At 39.5% G+C, this 24,215-nt stretch overlaps 4 non-coding genes and 1 pseudogene across 4 annotated transcripts; 3 read left to right on the forward strand and 2 right to left on the reverse strand.

Moving 5' to 3' along the window:
* The window catches only part of LOC141318658 (uncharacterized), a 530,387-nt pseudogene that overhangs the window by 101,126 nt on the left and 405,046 nt on the right, over positions 1–24,215 (forward strand).
* On the reverse strand, positions 6,153–6,239 carry trnay-gua (transfer RNA tyrosine (anticodon GUA)). Its single transcript is given in 2 exon segments — positions 6,153–6,188; positions 6,203–6,239. It is a non-coding gene; the product is annotated as a tRNA-Tyr (tRNA).
* Positions 7,392–7,478, reverse strand: trnay-gua (transfer RNA tyrosine (anticodon GUA)). The gene is given in 2 exon segments: positions 7,392–7,427; positions 7,442–7,478. It is a non-coding gene; the product is annotated as a tRNA-Tyr (tRNA).
* Positions 8,044–8,116, forward strand: trnaw-cca (transfer RNA tryptophan (anticodon CCA)). The gene has a single exon. It is a non-coding gene; the product is annotated as a tRNA-Trp (tRNA).
* On the forward strand, positions 18,153–18,226 carry trnaw-cca (transfer RNA tryptophan (anticodon CCA)). The gene has a single exon. It is a non-coding gene; the product is annotated as a tRNA-Trp (tRNA).

The raw sequence follows: 24,215 nt of genomic DNA on the forward strand, positions 1-24,215 counted from the left end.
ATAACGCGGAGAGGAAGGAACAAAGAAATGAGGATTTGAGCGAGGCACAGCAGGAAATTAATTTATGCTCGCAAATGGTGAATTTGGAAGGTCTACCACAGGATTGGGATAATCGGGAGGATGAGGAGCAGAGGAGCAAAGAACTGGGAGAGGAAAAGGAACAAGAGGAAACAAAAGAAGCACACACAAAGGTACCGAAGCGAAGGAGATCTCTAAGGGTTGTACCAAACATAGAGACTGCAAGAAAGAAGGCGTTGAAGGAAACCGAGATTGAAAGTAAGACCAAATTTGAAGTTTTGACAGGGTTGGAGGACATGGACTAATTTTATGGCTATTTTAAAAATTTTTATATGTCTAATGCTTTTAAAGACTGTCACTTTTAATACGAGGGGACTTTTGGATGTTAGAAAATTTGAAAAGGTGGTGGAAATGTGTAAATGGGAAGACCTGATTTTACTACAAGAAACAAATTGGAGGGATGATTTTATGAATAAGATAAGGGAAAGATGGGGAGGGGAGATTCTATATAATAATGGTGATGGGAGAATGGGGAGAGGGGTTGCTTTTCTAATTAAAGAAAATAGAGGGATCCTTGGTAAAATAATATATAAGGATGGTGAGGGGAAGTGTATGGCTATTGAACTGAAGTATGATGAGAAGACTGTGATAATAGTTAACGTACATGCACCAACAGAAGAGAAAGAAAAGAAGGAGTTTTTTAATGTCTTAAGGGATTTTTTAAAGAAGCATAATGAGGTCATCTTATTGGGGGATTTTAATACAGTTTTTAGTAAATTGGACATGGGGGAGGGAATGGTTTTTAAGTCGGATATGGGTAGAAAGGAGCTGAAACTTTTAATGGAAGAAAATAATTGCATTGACATGTGGAGAGAAAGAAATGAGAAAAAGAAAGAATTCTCAAGAAGACAGTTGGTGGGGAACTTTATTTGTAGATCAAGAATTGATTTTATTTTATGTACAAGAAATATTGAGGATTTTATTGGGGATATTAAGTATGAAGAAACAAGTCTGAGTGACCATAAGCTAGTTTTGATTAAAATAGATTGGGGGTCATTGAAAAGAGGGCCAGGGGTATGGGTTTTAAACACAGAGATTTTAGAAAATGAAGATTACGTTTTACGTATTAAGGAGATTATTGAGAAAGAAAAAGGAAATGGGATGCATGGAGAAGATATCAGAATATGGTGGGAGAATGTGAAGTTTTTAATTAAAAAATTTACGATAAAATACTGCAAACTAATACAAAAAAGCAAGAGGTATAATGAGAAAAAAATCAAAGAAAAATTAGAAGAAGAACTAAATAAATGTGATAAAGATATACAAAAAATAAAAGAATTAGAAGGCAGGTTGAAGGAAATGGAGGAGGGAAAATATGAGGGGGCAAGGCTAAGAAGTAAGGCGAAATACACAGTGGAGGGTGAAAAATGTACAAAATTTTTCTTTAATTTAGAAAGAAGTAGAGCAAAGGCGGGGATGATTAAGGAGATAAGAAGGAAAGACGGGGTGGTGGTAGGGGACAATGAGGGAATATTATATGTAGTGAAAGAATATTACGAGGGATTGTTTAGTGCTGAGGGGGTGCGGGAGGAGGAAAAGCAGGAATTATTGGGACAGCTAAAAGCGAAGGTAGGGGAGGAGGATAAAAAGGAATGTGAAATGGAGATAAGGAAAGAAGAAATAGAAAATGCAATTAGTGAGTTAAATAGGAAAAAAAGTCCAGGGATTGATGGCTTAGGGAGTGAATTTTATATAGCTTTTAAAGAGGTTTTGATTGACATTTTAAAGGAGGTTTATGATGATGTTTTTAGTAAAGGGGAATTAAGCACTAGAATGGGAATGGGGTTAATGAGAATAATTTATAAGAAAAAGGGAGATAAAACAGACCTAAAAAATTTCAGACCAATCACTATGCTGAATACAGATTTAAAAATATTATCAAAGATTTTAGCAAACAGATTAAAAGAAGTTATGCCGAAAATAATAAAGACTAACCAAGTATATGGAGTGAAGGGAAGGGATATAGCGGACACAACTATAAGTATAAAGGATGCAATAAGATATATTAACAAAAAAAATATGAATGGTTTTATTATAAGCTTGGATTTTGAAAAAGCTTTTGACAGAGTAGAACACCAGTTTTTATTTGATATCTTAAAAGGGTTTGGGTTTGGTGAGAATTTTATAAAATGGGTGAAAATTTTATACAAGGGAGCTATGACAAAAATAAAGTGCAATGGGTTTTTAACACAAGCTTTTAAATTAACAAGATCCATAAGACAGGGATGCCCATTGTCAGCCCTACTATACTCTTTGGTAGCAGAGCCTCTAGGGCTGGCAATGGAGCAGGATAAAGGCGTAAAAGGGATACGGTTGGAGGGAGAAGAGAGTAAAATTTTTCAATATGCAGATGATACAACCTTAATGTTAAAAGATCTGGAAAGTGTAATAAAAGCTAAGGAGATTGTACAGAATTATTGTAGAGGATCAGGGGCAAAAGTGAATGAAGAGAAGACAGTGTATATGAGGTTTGGAGGGGCACAGGTTCTAACAGAGCATTTTAATTTTAAGGAATCAAGGGACATAAAGATTTTAGGGGTACATATGGGGCGGGATGAGCAAAAAGCAGGAGAAACAATGTGGGAGGAAGTGATAGGGGGGATTGAAAGGAGATTGATTTTTTGGAAATTAAGAACGCTGACTTTGAAGGGGAAAGTTTTAATTATTAATGTTTTAATGGTGTCAAAATTATGGTACATTTTATATGTAAACCCAATGCCATTATGGGCGGAAAAGAGGCTGAAGAAATGTTTTTCAGAGTTTTTATGGGATGGGAAGCCCCCAAGAATAGCACACAATACTTTAATAGGGGAGGGAGAGAAGGGAGGAATGGGATTAATTGACATTGAACATAGAAAGAACGCGCTAAGGGTAAACTTGGTAAAAAAGTTTTTAGACAAATCACACACAGCAGGATGGAAGGGAACAATGGAGTACTTTTTAAATAAAGGCAGTAAATTTAATCTGGGAAGGAATATTTTATGGATGAAGACTAAATTATGGATGACTGAGAGGATGCCGGATTTTTATAGGGAACTGCTGGGAGCATGGGGAAAGTTTTTATCAAGTGTGCATTTTATTCCGAGGGGTAGGGAAAACATTTTAAATCAGCCTCTTTTTTTAAATCAGAGTATTTTAAATCAGGGGAGGCAGTTGTTTTTTAAGAAATGGTGGGAGGCGGGAATTTTAAAAGTGAGACATTTTATATGAAGTTAAAGAAGGATTTTTACCCGTACAAGTGGTTATAGACGCAATGGAGGAAGCAAAGGAGGAGTACAGCAGACAGGAAGTAACTAATAAATATGAAATGATCAAGAGATCGATACCGAAAGAATGGATAGAGGGAATCAAAAATAAGGAGGACAGAGAGCAACAAAATGAAATATATGTGGGATTGGGAGAAAAACATTATGATTTTAATAAATGTCAGGTGAAAGATTTTTATAGTGTTTTTAGAGAGGGGGTCTTTAAAAAACCGGTGGTCAACAATTACTGGATGGATAAGTACAAGGGTGTGAAGGAATGTGATATTTGGGGAAACATGAAAGGGAAAATGATACAGACAAAGCTGGAAAATTTAGAGTTCTTAATTAGGCATAAAGTGATTTTTACTGACGTTATTTTAAACAAAATTGGTATGGAATCAAGTGCTGTATGTAAAGTGTGTAATGAGGAGGAGGAGGGATTTTTACATCTGTTTTTACATTGTATAAAACTGGATGATTTTAATGAGAAATGTAAGAATATGATTTTAAGGTTGAAAGGGGAGGATGGAGAGGAGATGGACTGGGGCAGGATTTTAATGTTGGGAATACAAAGAAAGAACAAGAACAAAATGGTCATCAACCTTTTGATAATGTTAATTAAGAGTGCTATATGGGAAAGGAGAGTGGTGGCAAAGAAGGAAAAATGGATAATGGATTTATGGTATGTTTTTAAAAGAAAAGTCGAAAAATATGTACAATGCCTGTTTTATTATTTTAAGCAAGAAGATCAAATGGGGTTCTTTTACAATGTTTTTACTAATGATGTATGTGTAATTTTAGATGAGAATGGAATAGATGTGCAATTTTAAAAAGTTTGGAGAATGTTTCTGTTCTTAAGTACTGTTTTGTCTCGCAACACGTGATGACGAGCTGTGATACTGCAATATTGTTTTGTATTGTTGATGTTCTTTATTGTTTGTAATTTCATTCATATATCTGATTAGTTTTGATTCTAAGGATTTTTTTATTACTTTATTGCTGACAATGTTAAGTATTTTTAATGTGTGTTTAATCATTTATGTTTTTAAGATCTCTACTGTGAAACACATGCTTGATAATTGAGGCCTTGAGACGAAGAACCATACAAGTCCATATTTTTAAATTTTGAGTAATAAGATTTTTTTCATTTGGATTGTGAACATTATATTATATATTTTTATTTTACTTGAAAATAGACAACAAAAGCTTCTCAATTCTAAGGAGATAACATTTTTCAGTGTCAGTATTAAAAATCAAAAGTTATTGTGATTTATATTTCTGAAATGTGGAAGAACGGTATATGTCCAGTTAGTGTGGAATAACAGTATAACTCCAGTTCATTATATCACTTTAAACCACTAAAGATCTGATTCCTTTATCTTAGTTTTAATACAGTAACAGAAACTTCAGGTTAATATTAAGCATTTATTTCAAGCTTATTGTTATTATTATTTAAAAACAGAAAATACAGTATGAACAATGTACAATACAGTACAGACAATAACAATGAATTATTAACAAAAAACAATATATAAATTAATAAATAAATACAATGCAGACATACATCATAGCTAAATGTTATACAATGTATGTTTAGATAGCTCCAATAGTGCACCTTGTCGTTTTTTTAGAAAAGCTGGCGCAGCGCACCTGTGTATATACAACTTCAAACTGTTCTCGCGCTCCGCCATCTCACAATATAAATAAATATATAAACAAATAAACTCTGCTTGCCGTACTTTACACAGGACTGGCGGGAAATATGAATGAATGCAGCTTTATTATATATGGTATGTGGTTTATTTTGATAGGTTAACTGTTTATGCGGTGTTTAGCGCTCCTCAGCACGTTCAGAGAGAGAGAGAGAGAGAGAGAGAGAGATCACATCACATATACGGTTCTTCCACTCACATCTTTCGGTGGATTTTTCCCTGGTTTTTGTTCTCCTCTTCGAGTCAAATATGGTTTTCCAGTATCCCTCAAAGCCTTCCTTACTCTGTCCTTCCATTTGGTCATGTCGGCTCTCTTTTTTTTTGCCGAGGTTTGCCTTTTAATGTCCGAAGCGGACATGACAGCAAGCGGCATCTCCATTCTACTTTGTGGACATAGACGGTTTTTCCGCGTGATGCTATTTTAACGTTTAAAATGCGGGCTCTTGGTCGCGCGAAAATATCCCCAAACTGTTTCTGTATACAAAGTTCACACATACAATTAATGCCACGTGGTTATCTCATTTTTTGTTTTTTTTGGACTTATACGGTTGTTCGTCGCACACACTCAATTGTATTATGGAATTTTTTCAATAAAAAAAAAAAAAGAGCGCCTGATCTCGTCTGATCTCGGAAGCGAAGCAGCGTCGGGCCTGGTTAGTACTTGGATGGGAGACCGCCTGGGAATACCAGGTGCTGTAAGCTTTTGCTTTTTCTTCACTATTTATATAATATGCTGGGTTTTAGAAAGACGTGTTTTAGCGCTCTATTTATTACAATCATTTAAATGTATTATAGATTTTTAAGTGTTTACATGTTTTTTAGGCCATTTTATTACTCTTAACATTTTAAGTGTATGTGTCTTTCATAAATGGATGGTTGGCCTGTCATGTGACTAGACACATGACAGGAAGCAGGAAGTAGAACTGCATAAGAGAGCAGCATGACAAACAACGGACAGTCACCAAACTGTTGGATTGAGGAGTTGCTAATTTTAGAGCTCACCTTTCCATTCACCACCTGCAAACTTTGTCATTGTGTACTGTGACAGATCTGCCTCTTGCCCTGCAATCTCTGAAGAAATCGTGGAAACATCTACGTGCCGAATTCAAAAGCCAGCTCCTTCGAGCCGGAATCGAACCAGCGACCTAAGGATAGCCAATGTATCATCTACAGTCCTCCGCTCTACCAGCTGAGCTATCGAAGGCAGGGTGACAAAAGGTGGCTTAAGCAGGAAACACAAGATAGGTTTGTGGTGTCTTGGGGTACAACGGTAGCATGGCTGAATGCAGATCAGACGGTTGCATGTTCCAATCACATCAGTTGATCTCTTCTTGACATCCATAGTATAAAGTCTACAGCCCTTTACCGTGACTGATTTGCAAACTGAATCAAAGCAATTAAGCAAGGAACGCCGACTTGTTTTCTCGACCTCGTGGCTGCGTCAGATTGCGCCTGACCCCGGATCGGGAGGTTGCGTGTTCCAATTATGTTGAGGTCAAGCGATCTGTTCTTGACTTTGTGAGTGTAAAGACTAGCTGATTTGCATAGTTTATCAAAGTGCTTAAGCATGAAACACTAAATAATTTTTCCGCTGTCTTGTAGTGCAACGGTAGAGTGTCTGGCCCCAAATCACCTTGAGGTCAGACGATCTGTTTTTGATCTCCTGAGTATGAAGTCCAACATCAAGAATGTTCCTTGAGCACCGTATATTTACTGATTTGCATTCTGTGTCAAGGCGGTTAAGCAAAATACATCACCTCTGGGTTCAGAACCTCGTGGCGCAACGGTGGCGCGTCTGACTCCAGATCAGAAGTTTGCGTGTTCAAATCACGTCGGGGTCACATGATTTCTTGTTGACTTCTAATGTGAAAAGAGGTCCTGTCGTTGTGTGCTGCAGTGGGTCCAATCCCACCGTTCTGTATGTCTCCCTTATTAAACACACCTGATTCAGATCATTAGCTCGTTAGGAGAGAGCTCCATGAACTCATCTGGTTGTGTCAGAAAAAGGAGACAGACAAAATATGCAGGGCCGCGTTTTCCAGAGTCATCGTAACCCTAAGTTGATTGTAACTCTATTGGTTTCAATGCGTCTACATTGTATTAAGGATTGCAATGCTTTTGGGAAACAGCCCAGAGCAGGGGGTCACCAGGATCAGGATTGAAAACCACCGGTGCACTGCGATAGATTTGTATCTTGACCTGTTATTTTTATTAAGCCTGAGATCTCATGTAATAACCATTCCTGTCATTGTGTACTGTGACAGATCTGCCTCTTGATGTGTTACTTTTTCATATCTTGCCCTGCAATCTCTGAAGAAATCGTGGAAACATCTACGTGCCGAATTCAAAAGCCAGCTCCTTCGAGCCGGAATCGAACCAGCGACCTAAGGATAGCCAATGTATCATCTACAGTCCTCCGCTCTACCAGCTGAGCTATCGAAGGCAGGCTGACAAAAAGTGGCTTAAGCAGGAAACACAAGATAGGTTTGTGGTGTCTTGGGGTACAACGGTAGCATGGCTGAATCCAGATCAGACGGTTGCATGTTCCAATCACATCAGTTGATCTCTTCTTGACATCCATAGTATAAAGTCTACAGCCCTTTACCGTGACTGATTTGCAAACTGAATCAAAGCAATTAAGCAAGGAACGCCGACTTGTTTTCTCGACCTCGTGGCCGCGTCAGATTGCGCCTGACCCCGGATCGGGAGGTTGCGTGTTCCAATTATGTTGAGGTCAAGCGATCTGTTCTTGACTTTGTGAGTGTAAAGACTAGCTGATTTGCATAGTTTATCAAAGTGCTTAAGCATGAAACACTAAATAATTTTTCCGCTATCTTGTAGTGCAACGGTAGAGTGTCTGGCCCCAAATCACCTTGAGGTCAGACGATCTGTTTTTGATCTCCTGAGTATGAAGTCCAACATCAAGAATGTTCCTTGAGCACCGTATATTTACTGATTTGCATTCTGTGTCAAGGCCGTTAAGCAAAATACATCACCTCTGGGGTCAGGACCTCGTGGCGCAACGGTGGCGCGTCTGACTCCAGATCAGAAGGTTGCGTGTTCAAATCACGTCGGGGGTCACGTGATTTCTTGTTGACTTCTAATGTGAAAAGAGGTCCTGTCGTTGTGTGCTGCAGTGGTTTCCAATCCCATCGTTCTGTATGTCTCCCTTATTAAACACACCTGATTCAGATCATTAGCTCGTTAGGAGAGAGCTCCATGAACTCATCTGGTTGTGTCAGAAAAAGGAGACAGACAAAATATGCAGGGCCGCGTTTTCCAGAGTCATCGGCTGCGTTCGAAACCGCATACTTCCATACTATATAGTAGGCAAAAAGCAGTAGGCGAGCAAAAAAGTATGTTTGAATGTTCAGTATTCATAAAAGAGTAGGCGAGAATCAGTAGGCGAGTGCACTAATTCTCGCAAGATTGGGACGAACGTCTACTTAAAGTGCGTTCGAATATGCCTACTTACCTACTATATAGTAGGAAAAAAAGAGTACGTGAAGAAAGAAGTACGTTCGAAACCTCAATATTCATAAAAGAGTAGGCGAGAAATCCCCGGATGTCCTACTGCTTCAGCCCAGATTCTGAAGTGTTCATCTGATGCACACTTTTCAATCCCAGGAGGCCACAGGAGGCTAAAACGTCATCATCGAATGTGATTGGGAACCGCAACGAGAGTGTTTACAAATGTGATTATTACAAACCAAAACACGGTTCCCTGTTTTAAAATCGTATTTGTTGAGCTGTATCGTAAACTGCTGATTTGCATAAGGTGTCAATACGTGTAACGTTAAAGTATATTTGTGATTTCGCTGTAAAACACGTTTTATTACGTATAGCGACCGTAGCATCTTAAAGATGATTACTAAATGTTTAACAACTGACAGGAACATGTTCTGAGATAATTAAATGAGCACATCACAACACCAAACAGACATCTAAACGAGTGATGGACGTTATGTGAGTTTATGTAGAATTCTCTGTTGTCAACACTGCTTTAGATTAATGTAATGTAAATAAACATATAGTTAGTAAACAAGTAAACATGAGTTATCTATTTCATTTGTCTAATAGTACTGTTGATAAATTCAGGAGCATTTGTATTGGATAAAAAGCCAATGAACACAACAGCTACCTCATAAATGTAGTATTGAGCACATGAATCAGAGGGAGCTGAATCTTGTGTGGATGTTACAGGGACAGATGAGACAAGTATGCTTGTCTGGTGAAGAGTGACTGATGAAGCAGTGCTGCCATCAAAGGCTTTGAGTGAGTACACTACAGACATATATTTAAACCTTAAGTTGCAGTTTTTTTAATAATAAAAAAAACTTTAAGCACTTTTCTGATTCTAGATTTCTGTGCCTTTGTTGCAGATATTTTGCGGTGGAGCAGGACCTGAAAGGAAAGGTGACAGCAGCATTTGTGGGGAAAAAAGTTAAATCTGTAACTTAATATAAAGTTTGGTAATTTTGTTACTTCTAATACAGAGATCTAATGAAATTGTGCTGTTAAAATTACAACTTTTGTATTGTATTTGTGCATCTTTGTATGATCTGAAATGTCTGCTGCAGACTGGTGTGTGCAGTGAGAAAAGAGAAATCCACAGCAGCATCCTGGAAATGGTCAAGTGCCATCGATGAGACCCTCCATCACTCCACCTGCTCTTTGTCTCATCTGGACCAGATGTTGCTGTGGTCTCTTCATCCTCAGAGACCAAAGAGCCAGCGAGAGCGTCTAGAGAAAGACTAAAATACCAATATGTCTGAATAAAGCTTTGTTCCATGTGTCTTTATTTATGTTCATGGTTATTTTATTATTTTACTCATATATCCATGTTGTTATCAGTAAATAAAATATAAGTTTCATTAACATATGCATTAATTAATTACTTGATTTAAAAAAAAACATGCTTGTTTTACTAAAAAATATAATTAATTATAGGTCAGCATTTATCATTATTATTGATCAGTGCATTCTGAGGTAATCTTAATTTCTAAGCAGTAATACTTACATTTTTTGAGTGTAAAATCCTCAAAAAACACCTCCAAACACAAGATCTTCAAGCAGCTGATCCACGTCTCTTTTGTGCAGATATTGCAAACATGGAGGAAGATGTACTAGGTAGGGTCGTTGTGTTACTGATGCTATGAGGTGTTTGAGCACCTGTTGTGCTTATTTTCATTTTATTACTAATACTACCTAACTTACAATTACAGGCTCAGGGTAAGATGGTATTTATCTTTAACAATGAACAATCATAATGAGAAAAACTAAAAACATAACTATTAGGCTTGCTTACATCATAGTATGCAATTATATACACAGGGAAATATGATTAAATATCTCTGAATAATCAAAATATTCACATCATCGTTTATCAAAAATTGGATTTGTTTTTGTTATTGTTATTGATAAGCCTCAGGGATGAAAAGAGAAATTTAACAAGAATTTAAGCTAGCTTTGCGTATGGATAAACAATTTTGAATACAAAACAAAAGAAATAACTTATTCAAAAAATTAAGAATTTGGGTTTTCCTGACAAAAATTATTTCTTTAAGAATTAAAAAATACAAAAACCTAAATGAACCCAAAACGTATCTACTACAATCACAATAAAAGAACAGCTGTTTCTTCAACATGACCACAAAATTAACAAATTTCATCAATATCAAAATATTTATAGAAAGATTAATTAAACCTGTCGCTATATGTTAAGTTGTTGCACTTGTTATGACGTCGTTGGTCACATGATAACGTCCACATGGCGGAAGACGTGCAGATCACATCCATACTCAACGAGATTTGGCTGTAGAGTACGTACTCTTTTAGCGCTCGTTAAGTAAGTACTTATTGAAATTAAGTACCTACTCATTGAGTATGCGGTTTCGAACGCAGCCATCGTAACCCTAAGTTGATTGTAACTCTATTGGTTTCAATGCGTCTACACTGGATTGCAATGCTTTTGGGAAACAGCCCAGAGCAGGGGGTCACCAGGATCAGGATTGAAAACCACCGGTGTACTGCGATAGATTTGTATCTTGACCTGTTATTTTTATTAAGCCTGAGATCTCATGTAATAACCATTCCTGTCATTGTGTACTGTGACAGATCTGCCTCTTGATGTGTTACTTTTTCATATCTTGCCCTGCAATCTCTGAAGAAATCGTGGAAACATCTACGTGCCGAATTCAAAAGCCAGCTCCTTCGAGCCAGAATCGAACCAGCGACCTAAGGATAGCCAATGTATCATCTACAGTCCTCCGCTCTACCAGCTGAGCTATCGAAGGCAGGCTGACAAAAAGTGGCTTAAGCAGGAAACACAAGATAGGTTTGTGGTGTCTTGCTGAGCAGAGCAGACGCATGTGCTAGAGCTCCGTGCCACTCGGTGCCAATTTTCTCATTATTCTGTCAACAACCGGCTTTTTTTTTTAATGAACACAACAGGCTATGTCCTTGAAGAACTTTTGGCCACAGTCTTTCGACAATATGGGAAGAACCAGAGGAATCAAAGACAAAAAAGACGGTGACACACAAGATGGCGACCAGGCCGAATCACCAGCCGCAGATGGGCTTGACCCTGCCCTTGCTAAAGCTCTGAGCGTAATGACCAGTAACATTATTAAAGTTATTGATGATAAACTTAGCCCTCTGGTCGAGACCATCTACAAGAATACCACGGAGATCCAGGCTGCTAGCAAGCGGCTAGATGAAGCAGAGGCTAGGCTATTAGCAGTTGAAGGCTCCGCCGAGACACAAGAGCCTAGGATTGTGGAACTGGAGAAGCAGGTCAGCGCCCTCACCGAGAGTCTGGACATGGCCGAGAACTATAGCCGGCGCCTAAACATTCGTGTCGTCGGCCTGCCCGAGGATACAGAGACGGGGCAGCCGGTGGAATTTTTCGAATAATGGCTACCTAGCGTCCTAAAGATGACCACGAAAGCTGGCCGCATAAAGCTGGAGAGAGCCCACCGCACCCTCGCACCGAAGCCGGACCCGAACAGGAGCCCCAGGGCGGTGCTGCTACGATTCCACGCGTTCAGAGATAAACAGAGGGCCATGGAAGTGGCGCGTCGGGTGAGCCAGGACGGTGGCTTAATCTACAATGGAGCCAAGGTCTCTTTTTACAGTGATTTCTCCTCGACGGTGATAAAGAGACGCAAGGCATACGACGCGGTGAAACAGCGGCTACGAGAGCGAGGGATGCCATATGCTATGCTGTTCCCGGCCACTCTACAGGTGACACACGGGAGCTCCAAAAAGAGGTTCTCCACGCCGGAGGAGGTACGCGCTTTCATTGAATCCTTGCCCGGTTGATGACGCTGCGGAGCACGGAGCTTCGTTTGTCTGCTCTGGGACTCTCCTTCTGTAATAGCCGTAGCTTCTCTACTTCTGCTGGTAGGCCATGAACACCCTGAACATTATGAACATTTCTTAACCGAGTGGCGCGGTTGCTCGTAACGTTAATATTACGTTTCCACCTTTTTTCATTCACTCCCACAATGAGAGGGAGGACTCTTTTAGTTTTTTTTGGCACGCTATTCATCAGCTGTCAGTTCGTTCTTGGTGAGTTTGAAAGGTGCTTGTATGTTGAACAGTCCCTGGTTATTTGGGGAAAGACCCTCAGTTTGTTTTCCTTTGTTGTATATTTGTTGTGTTTGTTCAGTGTAGTTCATATGTTCAGCTCAGGACATGACATGTTAATAAGTTTTATGTGGGCTATCAGTGTGGTGTTTTCCATCCCTGCTAAATGTAACGGTCCTATGTATTTGATAATAGTATTTTATGGCTATGTCTAATTCATATAATATTAAGATTTGTTCTTGGAACATCCGTGGCCTCCAAAAACCTGCCAAGAGAATGGCGGTATTATCATTTTTGAAAAAGGAAGATGTATCTATTGCCTTCCTCCAGGAGACCCACCTGGAGGATAAGGATAATGCTAAATTGCAAAGAAGTTGGGTTGGGCAGGTTTTTGCTACTTCATATTCTTCTTTCAGTAGGGGTGTAGCCATTTTGATTAATAAAAATCTGGCATTTAGGTCTCTTGACTGTGTTAAAGACAGCCAGGGCCGGTATATAATTGTTAAAGGTGTACTCGCAGGAAAAGAGGTAACATTTATGAATCTATATTGTCCCCCAGCTTATTCCCCTGATTTTCTCACCAAAACCTTTGCAGTTTTTATGGAACATGCTTCAGGGGACTCTTTTGTGGGAGGAGATTTTAATTGTCATCTTAATCCCTCTCTTGACAAACTTCCACCTGCTACCCCCCTCCAAGCAAGCGAAGGTGCTCGCTAATATATGTCATGATATTGAATATTCTGATGTATGGAGGCAGCTTCACCCCACTGATTCGGAGTTTACCTTTTTTTCAGCGCCACACACACAGCAAAATCCCCGGTGTTAATTTAACACTCCCAGTGTTAATTGTGGACTTATATATACACTGGCTTCGGTGTTAAATTTAACACTGAAGCAGTGTTGAAGTTAACACTAAAGCAGTGTTAAAGTTAATGAGATAATTAGGTGATTAACGAAGTGATGATTGATCATTATTGAAGACACCTGATGTTAATAAGCAGAATCACCAAAGGAGAAAACCAACATTTTTAAGCAACCATTCTAGTGGTCAATGTTTGCATTAGTTGGGCTCTTGAACCCCAAATTTTAAGGCTAGGTTTTGTTTGTTGCTGTGTTTGATTTTAAACAGCCAGACATAAGCTCATGTCATCAGGTAATGATTATGTTTTAACATATTCATTTTTTTGACATGAATCACTATGTCTAATCTGTTAGTTTTTTTTGTTTTTGTTTATTGTAATAGCCTTGACAATCCACAGAAGATCCAGCAATTCCTATACTTTTTGGAAAGATTTTTTTACAACCTGTTTTAGAAAAGTATTTCACATCGGCACACATAGACATCAAGAACCAGCCCATGAATCTCAACAATGGTGACAAACGGCATATTCAGATAAACAGATCAACTCTGAACTCTAATAATTTATTCATGCCGCAATGCATGATTGGAGTCATGGATGAGTTCTGATTGGCTACAACACGCTTTTTGATGGTCACCGTTGTTGTGATTCTTACGCTGATTCTTCATGTCTGTGTGTCTAAATTAAAATAAACTCTTTTTTCATCATCTATTTGATTATGCCAAAACTGATTGCTCTTTTGTTCACAGTTTCTTGTAGTCTGTAAGGAAAATCTTATGTCAAATACTCAAGTCACTACATGATGATTATGTCAGGCACATTCAATGCCACCTGATGACTTTTGCTCTTGGCTTGTCTAAGTGTTATAACTCAGTTATTGTAGCCAAATAAGACCTAATATTGAAGATTTACGGGTCAGGAGCCTAACTAATGCAAACATTGACCACTGAAATGGTTGCTTAAAATTGTTGGTTTTCTCCTTTGGAGATTCTGCTTATTAACATCAGGTGTCTTCAATAATGATCAATCATCACTTTGTTAATCACCTAATTATCTCACTAACTTTAACACTGCTTCAGTGTTAACTTCAACACTGCTTCAGTGTTAACTTTAACACTGAAGCCAGTGTATATATGAGTCCACAATTAACACTGGGAGTGTTAAATTAACACCGGGGATTTTGCTGTGCAAAAGCTACACTAGAATTGATTACTTCTTCATCCCCTCATCAAAAATGTCTCTTGCTTTATCATGTTCCATGGGCAACATTGTGTTATCAGACCACGCCCCTCTTTATTTGGTGTATTCTCTCGCTGAGGACAGGGCATTGTCACGGCGCTGGAGATTTCAACCTTATCTGCTCAAAGACGACAAGTTCATTTCTTACTTTACTTCAGAATTTAAGATTTTCTATTCTATCAACTCACCATCCACAGATAATCCCTCTGTCCTCTGGGAGACATGTAAATTATACTCCCGCGGACTGATTATGTCTTTTGTCGCATCCAAAAGACGTAGGAAGAATGAGCAGCGTAAACTTCTTGAATCCCAACTAGCTGAATTGGAGAAAAATCACACATCTAGCCCAAGTCCTGACTTACTCAAGGAACTGTTATCTGCACGTGCTGCATTGAATACTTTTCTGATCCAGGACTCTGAGCAGTCGCTTAAATTTGCCAGGCAGAAACTATATGAGTTTGGGGACAAACCCGGAAAATATCTTGCCAGTCTTGTTAAAAAGAGGGCAGATTCTCAAAATATAGTCTTTATTACTGACCCTAATGGTATTAGATCGTTTGACATTAGAACCATTAATAAACACTTTGCATTATTTTATTCCAACCTTTATAGCTCTGAACAGCCTGACAATGCCCTAACTCTTATGCATCAGTTTTTCGCAGATTTGAGACTCCCTAAAGCTACAGAGGATCAAAAATTACAACTAAATGCCCCAATTACTAGAGAGGAAGCGCTACTTGCTTTGAAATCTATGCCGTCCAGTAAGGCCCCAGGGCCAGATGGATTTGGATGCGAGTTTTATAAGGAGTTTAGTGATATTCTTTTAGACCCTTTGTTGTCTATGCTCAATCATTCGTTTGAAAATGGGATCCTACCTCAGTCCCTTAGGGAGGCCAATATTTCTCTCATCCTTAAAAAAGGAAAATGCCCTGAAAGCTGTGCCTCATACAGGCCAATAGCCTTACTTAACTCTGACCAAAAACTACTCTCCAAAATTCTGGCCTCACGTTTAGAGAAGGTGCTGCCCCATATTGTCAAGGAGGACCAAACCGGTTTCATCAAGGGCCGGACCTCCTGTGATAATCTGAGGAGGCTCCTTAACATCATCCAGTTAACCCAGAGTCGCCAGGACCCTGCCCTCGTGTTGTCTCTCGACGCTGAGAAGGCATTCGACCGGGTCGAGTGGTCGTATTTGTTTTTTGCTTTGGAAGAATTTGGCCTCAGCGGCGGCGGTTCTGACTAATGGGCTGAGATCCGACAATTTCCCCCTCCACCGCGGGAATAGACAGGGCGACCCCCTAAGCCCCTTGTTATTCGATATTGCTATTGAGCCGCTGGCCCAAGCAGTAAGGCAAAACAATTTAATTTCGGGTATCTTTGTTGGTGAAAGGGAACACAAAATCACTTTATACGCTGATGACATTTTGATACTTCTGTCGAAACCTGAAACTTCTGTTCCCTGCCTGATTAAGGTAATTTCTTCGTTCAGTGTCTTTTCAGGATATAAAATTAACTTAGCAAAATCCGAAGCTATGCCCCTAGGATCGTTAACTTGTGTTCCAGATATGACTGAGCCCTTTCCATTCCGCTGGTCTCCTGCCGGTTTCATTTACTTAGGAGTCCATGTAACACCTACGTTTGGTCAGATGTTTAAGTCTAATTTCCCCCCCCTTTTGGAAGCTATAAGGGCTGACTTAGACCGTTGGGCCGCTCTTCCTCTTTCCTGGCTAGGGAGGGTGGCTCTTATAAAAATGAACGTCCTGCCCAGACTGCTGTATCCACTGCAGATGATCCCTATATTATTGTCAAACAAGGTTATTAAGGTGCTTGAAGGCTGGCTAAGCTCCTTCATTTGGAGCAAGAGGAGACCGCGTCTCAAGATGACAAAACTTCAAATGGCGGGTTGTGATGGAGGGCTAGATGTACCTAATCTTAGATTTTACCAACTGGCTTCACACCTGCGGGTGATTTCAAGCTGGCTCAACCGTGATCCTTCCTCAATTTGGCATGATATTGAGTCCTCTCAGTCGAAGTGTCCCTTGGTAAATCTGTTGTTTATGATTAACCCTGAATCTGTCAAAAAACTCTGCTCTAACCCTATTACTCTCAGTACCATCAGAGCGTGGAGATCCATTCGCTCTATAGAAAGCCGGGCTCAGTTAACATCTCCTTTCACTCCCATTCTTGACAACCCGGACTTCCTGCCAGGCTGTAAGGACCAGGGCTTTAAAGTGTGGAGCACTCGAGGGCTGAAGAAATTGGGTGATCTGTTTAATGGCCAGATTTTATTATCCTTTCAGCAGCTGCAACAACAATTTGATTTATTTAACCAAGGTGACTTTTACAGATATTTACAAATTAGAGATTTCATAATTAAAAACACCACCTTAAGGACGAATAATACCACTTCATGTGTTGAGAAGGCCCTGTCTCTACAGATTAGTAAGAAATGCATTACTGTTTTTTACAAAGCCCTAAACTCTGGCTCTCCTCATAGCTCACTAGCCATCAAGCAAGCTTGGGAGAAAGATCTTGGCATTGCCATAGATGATGCTGACTGGCGGGAGGTCTGGTCTCAGGCCATGAAAATCTCTGTGTGTAATCGCACCAAATCCATACAGTTCAGAATTGTACATCGCATGCATATAACACCTGTTGTCAAGAACAAAATGGATGCTAATAATTCACCGCTTTGCTGGAAATGCAATTCTGAGACTGGTGATTACTTTCACTGCCTCTGGTCATGTGTGAAATTACAACTGTACTGGTCTAGTATTGTCAATGAACAGTCTGCTATCTTTGGTGTCGCGATACGGATGGACCCTATGTGCCTGGTGCTTGGTCTCCAGGATGAACAGATCACTGACAGAAAACACAGGAGACTTTTAAATATACTAACTTTTGCTGCAAGAAAGAACATTCTGCCCGTCTGGATCAAGAATGTTGCTCCAACAAAAAAATCATGGCACAACATCGTTATGGACTGCATTCCTAGTGAATATATTACATGTATGCTTCACTCCAAAATAGATGCCTTCTATAGGGTCTGGAACCCTTACTTGCAGCATATTGGTCCCACGCTGTCATCCTCCTTGCTTCGTGGTTTTCCCAAATCAGCCTAGCCTGTTTTCATAACTTTGTTTTAAGTGATCACTTTCTAACAAACACCTTCTGGCCTTGTTACGCTTATATGCTCTGTATCATAGTCATCTGGATACTGCCTTGTCTTGCTTTTGTACCCACATTTCGATATTCCCACTCTTTATTTTCCGTCATGTCTGAGCAGTGTTGTGTGTTCTGTGTTTTTGAAAATGCAATAAAAATATTTTTCCAAAAAAAAAAAAAGAATGTTCCTTGAGCACCGTATATTTACTGATTTGCATTCTGTGTCAAGGAGGTTAAGCAAAATACATCACCTCTGGTTTCAGGACCTCATGGCGCAACGGTAGCGCGTCTGACTCCAGATCAGAAGGTTGCGTGTTCAAATCACGTCGGGGGGTCACGTGATTTCTTGTTGACTTCTAATGTGAAAAGAAGTCCTGTCGTTGTGTGCTGAAGTGGTTTCCAATCCCACCGCTCTGTATGTCTCCCTTATTAAACACACCTGATTCAGATCATTAGCTCGTTAGGAGAGAGCTCCATGAACTCATCTGGTTGTGTCAGAAAAAGGAGACAGACAAAATATGCAGGGCCGCGTTTTCCAGAGTCATCGTAACCCTAAGTTGATTGTAACTCTATTGGTTTCAATGCGCCTACGTTGTATTAAGGATTGCAATGCTTTTGGGAAACACAGCCCAGAGCAGGGGGTCACCAGGATCAGGATTGAAAACCACCGGTGTACTGCGATAGATTTGTATCTTAAGCCTGAGATCTCATGTAATAACCATTCCTGTCATTGTGTACTGTGACAGATCTGCCTCTTGATGTGTTACTTTTTCATATCTTGCCCTGCAATCTCTGAAGAAATCGTGGAAACATCTACGTGCCGAATTCAAAACCCAGCTCCTTCGAGCCGGAATCGAACCAGCGACCTAAGGATAGCCAATGTATCATCTACAGTCCTCCGCTCTACCAGCTGAGCTAAAGAAGGCAGAATGACAAAAGGTGGCTTAAGCAGGAAACACAAGATAGGTTTGTGGTGTCTTGGGGTACAACGGTAGCATGGCTGAATCCAGATCAGACGGTTGCATGCTCCAATCACATCAGTTGATCTCTTCTTGACAACCATAGTATAAAGTCTACAGCCCTTTACTATGACTGATTTGCAAATTGAATCAAAGCAATTAAGCAAGGAACGCCGACTTGTTCTCTCGACCTCGTGGCCGCAACAGAGTGCGCCTGACCCCGGATCGGGAGGTTGCGTGTTCCAATTATGTTGAGGTCAAGCGATCTGTTCTTGACTTTGTGAGTGTAAAGACTAGCTGATTTGCATAGTTTATCAATTTATGATTCTTATTGGTACCTATGTGCTGTTTGTCATTGCTATGGATCAGTGCAATTTTGTGTTCATCAAGCTTATTTATCGTCTTTGCATGCATTGTTTTTTTCCCCTACGAAGGAGCTGATCCTACACTGCAAAATAAGTGAGCATGGATCTACAGCCTCAGCATCCCAACCCAACCCAACTGTTCAAACTGTCGTCTGAACCAGAAAAATTGTTTTACATAGTTTTATAATGTTAAATTTCAACCTTCTGCCTCTTACCCAATGTAAGTGTGCAACTTCACAAACCTCCTCATAACCATGTACATAATTAAAATGAACATAACATTAACATAAAAGACAAGTAATATTTGTTATTGAAATGTAATTTTTATTAAACACAAAAGAATAAATATTTCAAAACCACAATAACATGGCTTTATTTATGCTGATACAGTCTTTTTTTCAATGAAGAACTTATGGAACAATATTTTATGTTGTAATACAAAAATAATCAACTGTATACTGTACAACATAAATAGAAATTAAATAGAACATAAATAATGAAAATATAACAATATATACATAAACAATGGAGTAATTAATTACTTTCACATAAATAAAAACATGTTTAAAAGAGAACATGACTGTGATGGCAGCAGCATGTCCTGCTATTACAAAACATCAGCTATGAAACCAATGTACTGGCCATTTGGGTCGGGGTATGCATCACGTATTCTGCACACACAGCAGCTGGGTATGACCACACGGTTTCTTGCTCCAAGTGAACCACACTGCCACAAGACAAAATTTCTGTATGCAGCATAGCGGTATCCCTGGTTGTCATCCCCAGGTTGCTGTGTGTCATGGAGGGCATAGATGTCGTTTCTCAGTCTGCGTGAGAATCGTAATACCTGCGCATCTAAGATGTACAGTGACATGTGGGGCAGTCTGCTTACACATGTGGCCTCTCTCATTCTACAACATTTATTTTCTACATCTGATGGCATTTCCCTGCAGTTGGTGCAGCTGCACCATCGAGGTGCACCCTGTGATGGTTCTTCCTCTCTGTGAGTGTTGGGTTGAAGCACATCAAAGATGATGCCAGGTTCTCCGTCAAAAACTCTTAGTAAAAGTCCCCTAGCTTCATCCAAACTCATGTCGTGTATAACCTCCTGAAAAAAAACAAAAGAAATTCCATTACATCCAATCACATTTTACTCCGAAATGCAGAAACTACTGAGGACATTTGATAGTATGTCCATACTCACTTGTGTCATTAATCTCCTGTCCTCCTGCAGACTAGCCACCCTCATTCTGTCATCTTCACACAATGATGCTGCATGTCCTCTTCCTCTAGCTGCTCGTCTTCCCCTTGCAGCCCTCCTTTGTCTTCCTCTCTCTCTTCCTCTTGCTGCACTGCCAACTGCAACCTCTCCACTCTCTCTTCTCATCTCTTTTGCTCTTCCTGTCCCTCTTTTTTTTCCTGTGGGTGCCCAACCACCTCTTCTCGTAGATGCTCCATGCCTACTGTTCTGGGGGCAACTCCAGGTTTCATCAGCAGTAGATCCTTCCAGTGAGGATGTATATGTGTCTCCCTGCAACACATTTACATGTCAATAATTGCACATATAAACAATGTGATGTACAGATATTACATGAACCCTGATAATGCATAGGTAAATTAATCTAAACTAAACTATCAAGTGTGCATATTTGTACATATTTTGGTGGGTTATACTGATGAAGTTATACATAGTTATATTGCACTTTGTACTTCAGTAAGGTATTTATTTTTTTTAGGGATGCACCGATACGAATCGGCCGATAATGCTTGCGCGTTTTGTCAGTAAAGCCGGTTCTGTAATCAGTGGTAAATGCCATCAGGTGCGTGATTTCACGTTGAGCCGTATATACTACACACAGCCGTTGTTTACCGACGTCAGTGAACAACGGCTGTGTGTAGTATATACGGCTCAACGTGAAATCACGCACCTGATGGCATTTACCACTGATTACAGAACCGGCTTTACTGACAAAACGTGCAAGTGATCGGCCGATATGGATCGATGCATCCCTAATTTTTTTTTGGCCAGTACAGCTCTACTACAGCATAGCACAGTAGCCCTACTGCATGAGTAGCGGCACAAGAGTGGAACGAGAGTGAGACTGCGCGCCAAACACTGCCGGTTAGTGCAGTCAAAGACTATAGAATACCCGGTGCGGCGCCATATATATATATATATATATATACCCCTATATATTATATATTTCCGGCCGTTTTTTCTCTGTCGGCCGAAAAACAAAAATGCCATTTTCGGACAATAATTTTCGGCGGCTGAAAATTCGGTGAATCCCTAGTTATCATCAAGTCCGGTGAGCAAATCTATGGTAATGTAATTAAATTCAGTATGTGCTGCACAAAACATTTAGCCATACTTGCAAATACGGTGGGTTCGTTCAAATTTACCTTTTTTACACGTAAAAATGCGCATCATTAACCCGCCAAATCATGACAAATAGTCACATATCAGTAAAAAGGCTAATATTGAATCAAATTTCATGTTCCTTGCATATAATTCATTACAATGACATAAAATACTGTAATTTAATGTACAGTTAAGTTAATAAAAAAGTAATACATTACCTCATCTGTGAGCAGTTTGTAAAAACGACATCTCCCAACGTTCCATGCTCCGTCATTGTGTCATCAAACTTCGCCTCTGTTATTGTTTACAAAATGCGACCCCTAGCGGCGTAGGTTTAATTAGGATCTTGATAATTAGAGATAGGTTGGTTTAGTCAGGTTAAAACTGAACTTTTTAGGAAGGTGGATCTCCAGGAAAAGGATGCATCCCAATCTGTTTCACTTTAAATACTTTATAGCTACTATAACTTGAAATAAGTCTTTGGGGAAAGCAGTTATTATGCATCTTAAATTGACGCAGTCACCACCATATATTATATGTGGTATATAGTCAAACATGTAAAGTAGTCAAAGCGAGTTCAAATCAATGGATTTATTAGCTACAAACTAGAAAACATTCAATTCAGGTTAGTACAGCTACATATAGCCATAAATGTAAATACACAAAAGTACAAAATTGCTATTACGGACGCAGTGCGAGTTCCCTCGACTGTAACCCTTGTTCCCTGATAAAGGAAAAAAGACACTGGGTCTCTTTGCCATACCTCTCCATGTCTGGGTGCATGTTTGCAGCTTGCTTCATCACAAAGACTAACTCTGTTGCGTGCTAGCGTCCCTTTGTAGCATCCAAGTATGCCTTCACATTACGTCATGACGGTGTCACGCCCCATGGGCTGTCTGTTTAGTTTACCCACCCCCACCCCCCGTTAGACTGTTGTATTTGGTTTTTCCCTCTGCCCATATTTGATCCTTCCTGTTCTCATCATGTGCACTAATTATCAAATTACCCACACCTGTCTTGTCTATTTAAGCTGTGTTCAGTTCAGTCTTCCTTGCGCGATATTAACATTGTTGATGTGATTGGAATATTTTCGTTCATGCTTCAGCAACTCTACAATGAGGGGAACCCCAAAGTTTCATTACAGATGCAGTGTCTCCTTTTTACGGAAGTCCAAAGAGGCCATGCAGTGTTATTTTTTTCTTCTGGTTTTGTCGTGATCACGACATAATTTTCTTGTGATCTCGAGAAAACAAAAGTTGTTTTGTCATTATCATGAGTTATTTTTCTCGTTATCTCGACATAACAAAAGTTGTTTTCTCGTTATCATGAGTTATTTTTCTCGTTATCACGACATAACAAAAGTTGTTTTCTCGTTATCATGAGTTATTTTTCTAGTTATCACGACATAACAGAGGTTCTCGAAGTTACACAAATGCGCCAACAGGTGGCAGTATTGTATTACAAATGACTGATTGGACACGCATAATGTACAGTATATCCATGTTTGGGACAGAGCAAGGACCACTCCGTGATTGCTATAGTTTGTGCAGTTAATTATTGACATTTAATTAACTTATAAATGTTTAATGCTTGAATAAAAATGATTATTTTTGCTTTAAAGTGTATCTGTTATGGTTACGTTCTTACTGCTGCACGACTCGTTTCTCAGCTGCAATAGCATTCAGTACTGAAGTTCTGAGAGACCATCTATTATGCATTGTCTTATGCATCTATCTTGTTTTCTCGTTTTTACTGATTGTTTGAATTTTAATTCTACTGTTGCTATAGTAACGAACGCAACTTTGACGGACATCTGCTATAACCGTGCGCTCTTTGAGAAGCGAAAGTTGCTGAAATATACATAATGTAGTACTAAGGTCTACAAAAAAACAAATATAGGCTTACCAATCACTGTTGATTTCTTTTTACACAGTAAACTTTTTGTTTGTGTAATTTACATGTTTAAATGGTCTTACTAACATCAGAGCATTCAACACCGAAAGCGCAGGTGGAGTGCCCTCAGACCCATATGAAGGCGCTCCACCTGCGCTCTCGGTGTTGAATGTATAGATATAAAATATATAGATATAGAATCTACAGATATAAAACAGTTCAGATATAAAACAATGTTAGTTTAAAACGTTAAACCTAGATAAATGTGCGCTTTTATGCGCTTATTCAATCGTTTTTGCGGAGAGGGGAGGCTAAAGCGCGCTTTGCAGGACATGGAGGCACCAGCACGATCGCTTGCATTTTTCAGTGGAAACAATTTAAAATTATCCTTCACTTTAGCTCACAAAGGTAAGAATAAGGGGCCGTTCACATGTCGCGCCTAAAAACGCGTGGAAAACGCTAGGCGCGCCGCTTTCTTCCTTATCAACAAAGCGCTCTGGAAGCGTCTGCCGTTTCTAAGCAACCATCAGCTGCGCTCTAGCTCCAAGCCTATGCGTCTCCATGCATTGTTTCTTCTATTAGCGTCAAAATAATGGGGGCTTGACAAATCATAAAGTTCAGGAAATCCCTGGACCACAATGATGAGCTGCTCCTCTATTCAAGAACCAGACGCCAAAAAGCACATCATGTTTGTTTTCTTTATTTTGTAAAAGCACTGTTTTAAACGTTTTGTTGCTATTGTAAGTG

The sequence above is a fragment of the Garra rufa genome, chromosome 1 (assembly GCF_049309525.1).
Source record: "Garra rufa chromosome 1, GarRuf1.0, whole genome shotgun sequence".
In the NCBI taxonomy this organism is placed as follows: Eukaryota; Metazoa; Chordata; class Actinopteri; order Cypriniformes; family Cyprinidae; genus Garra; species Garra rufa.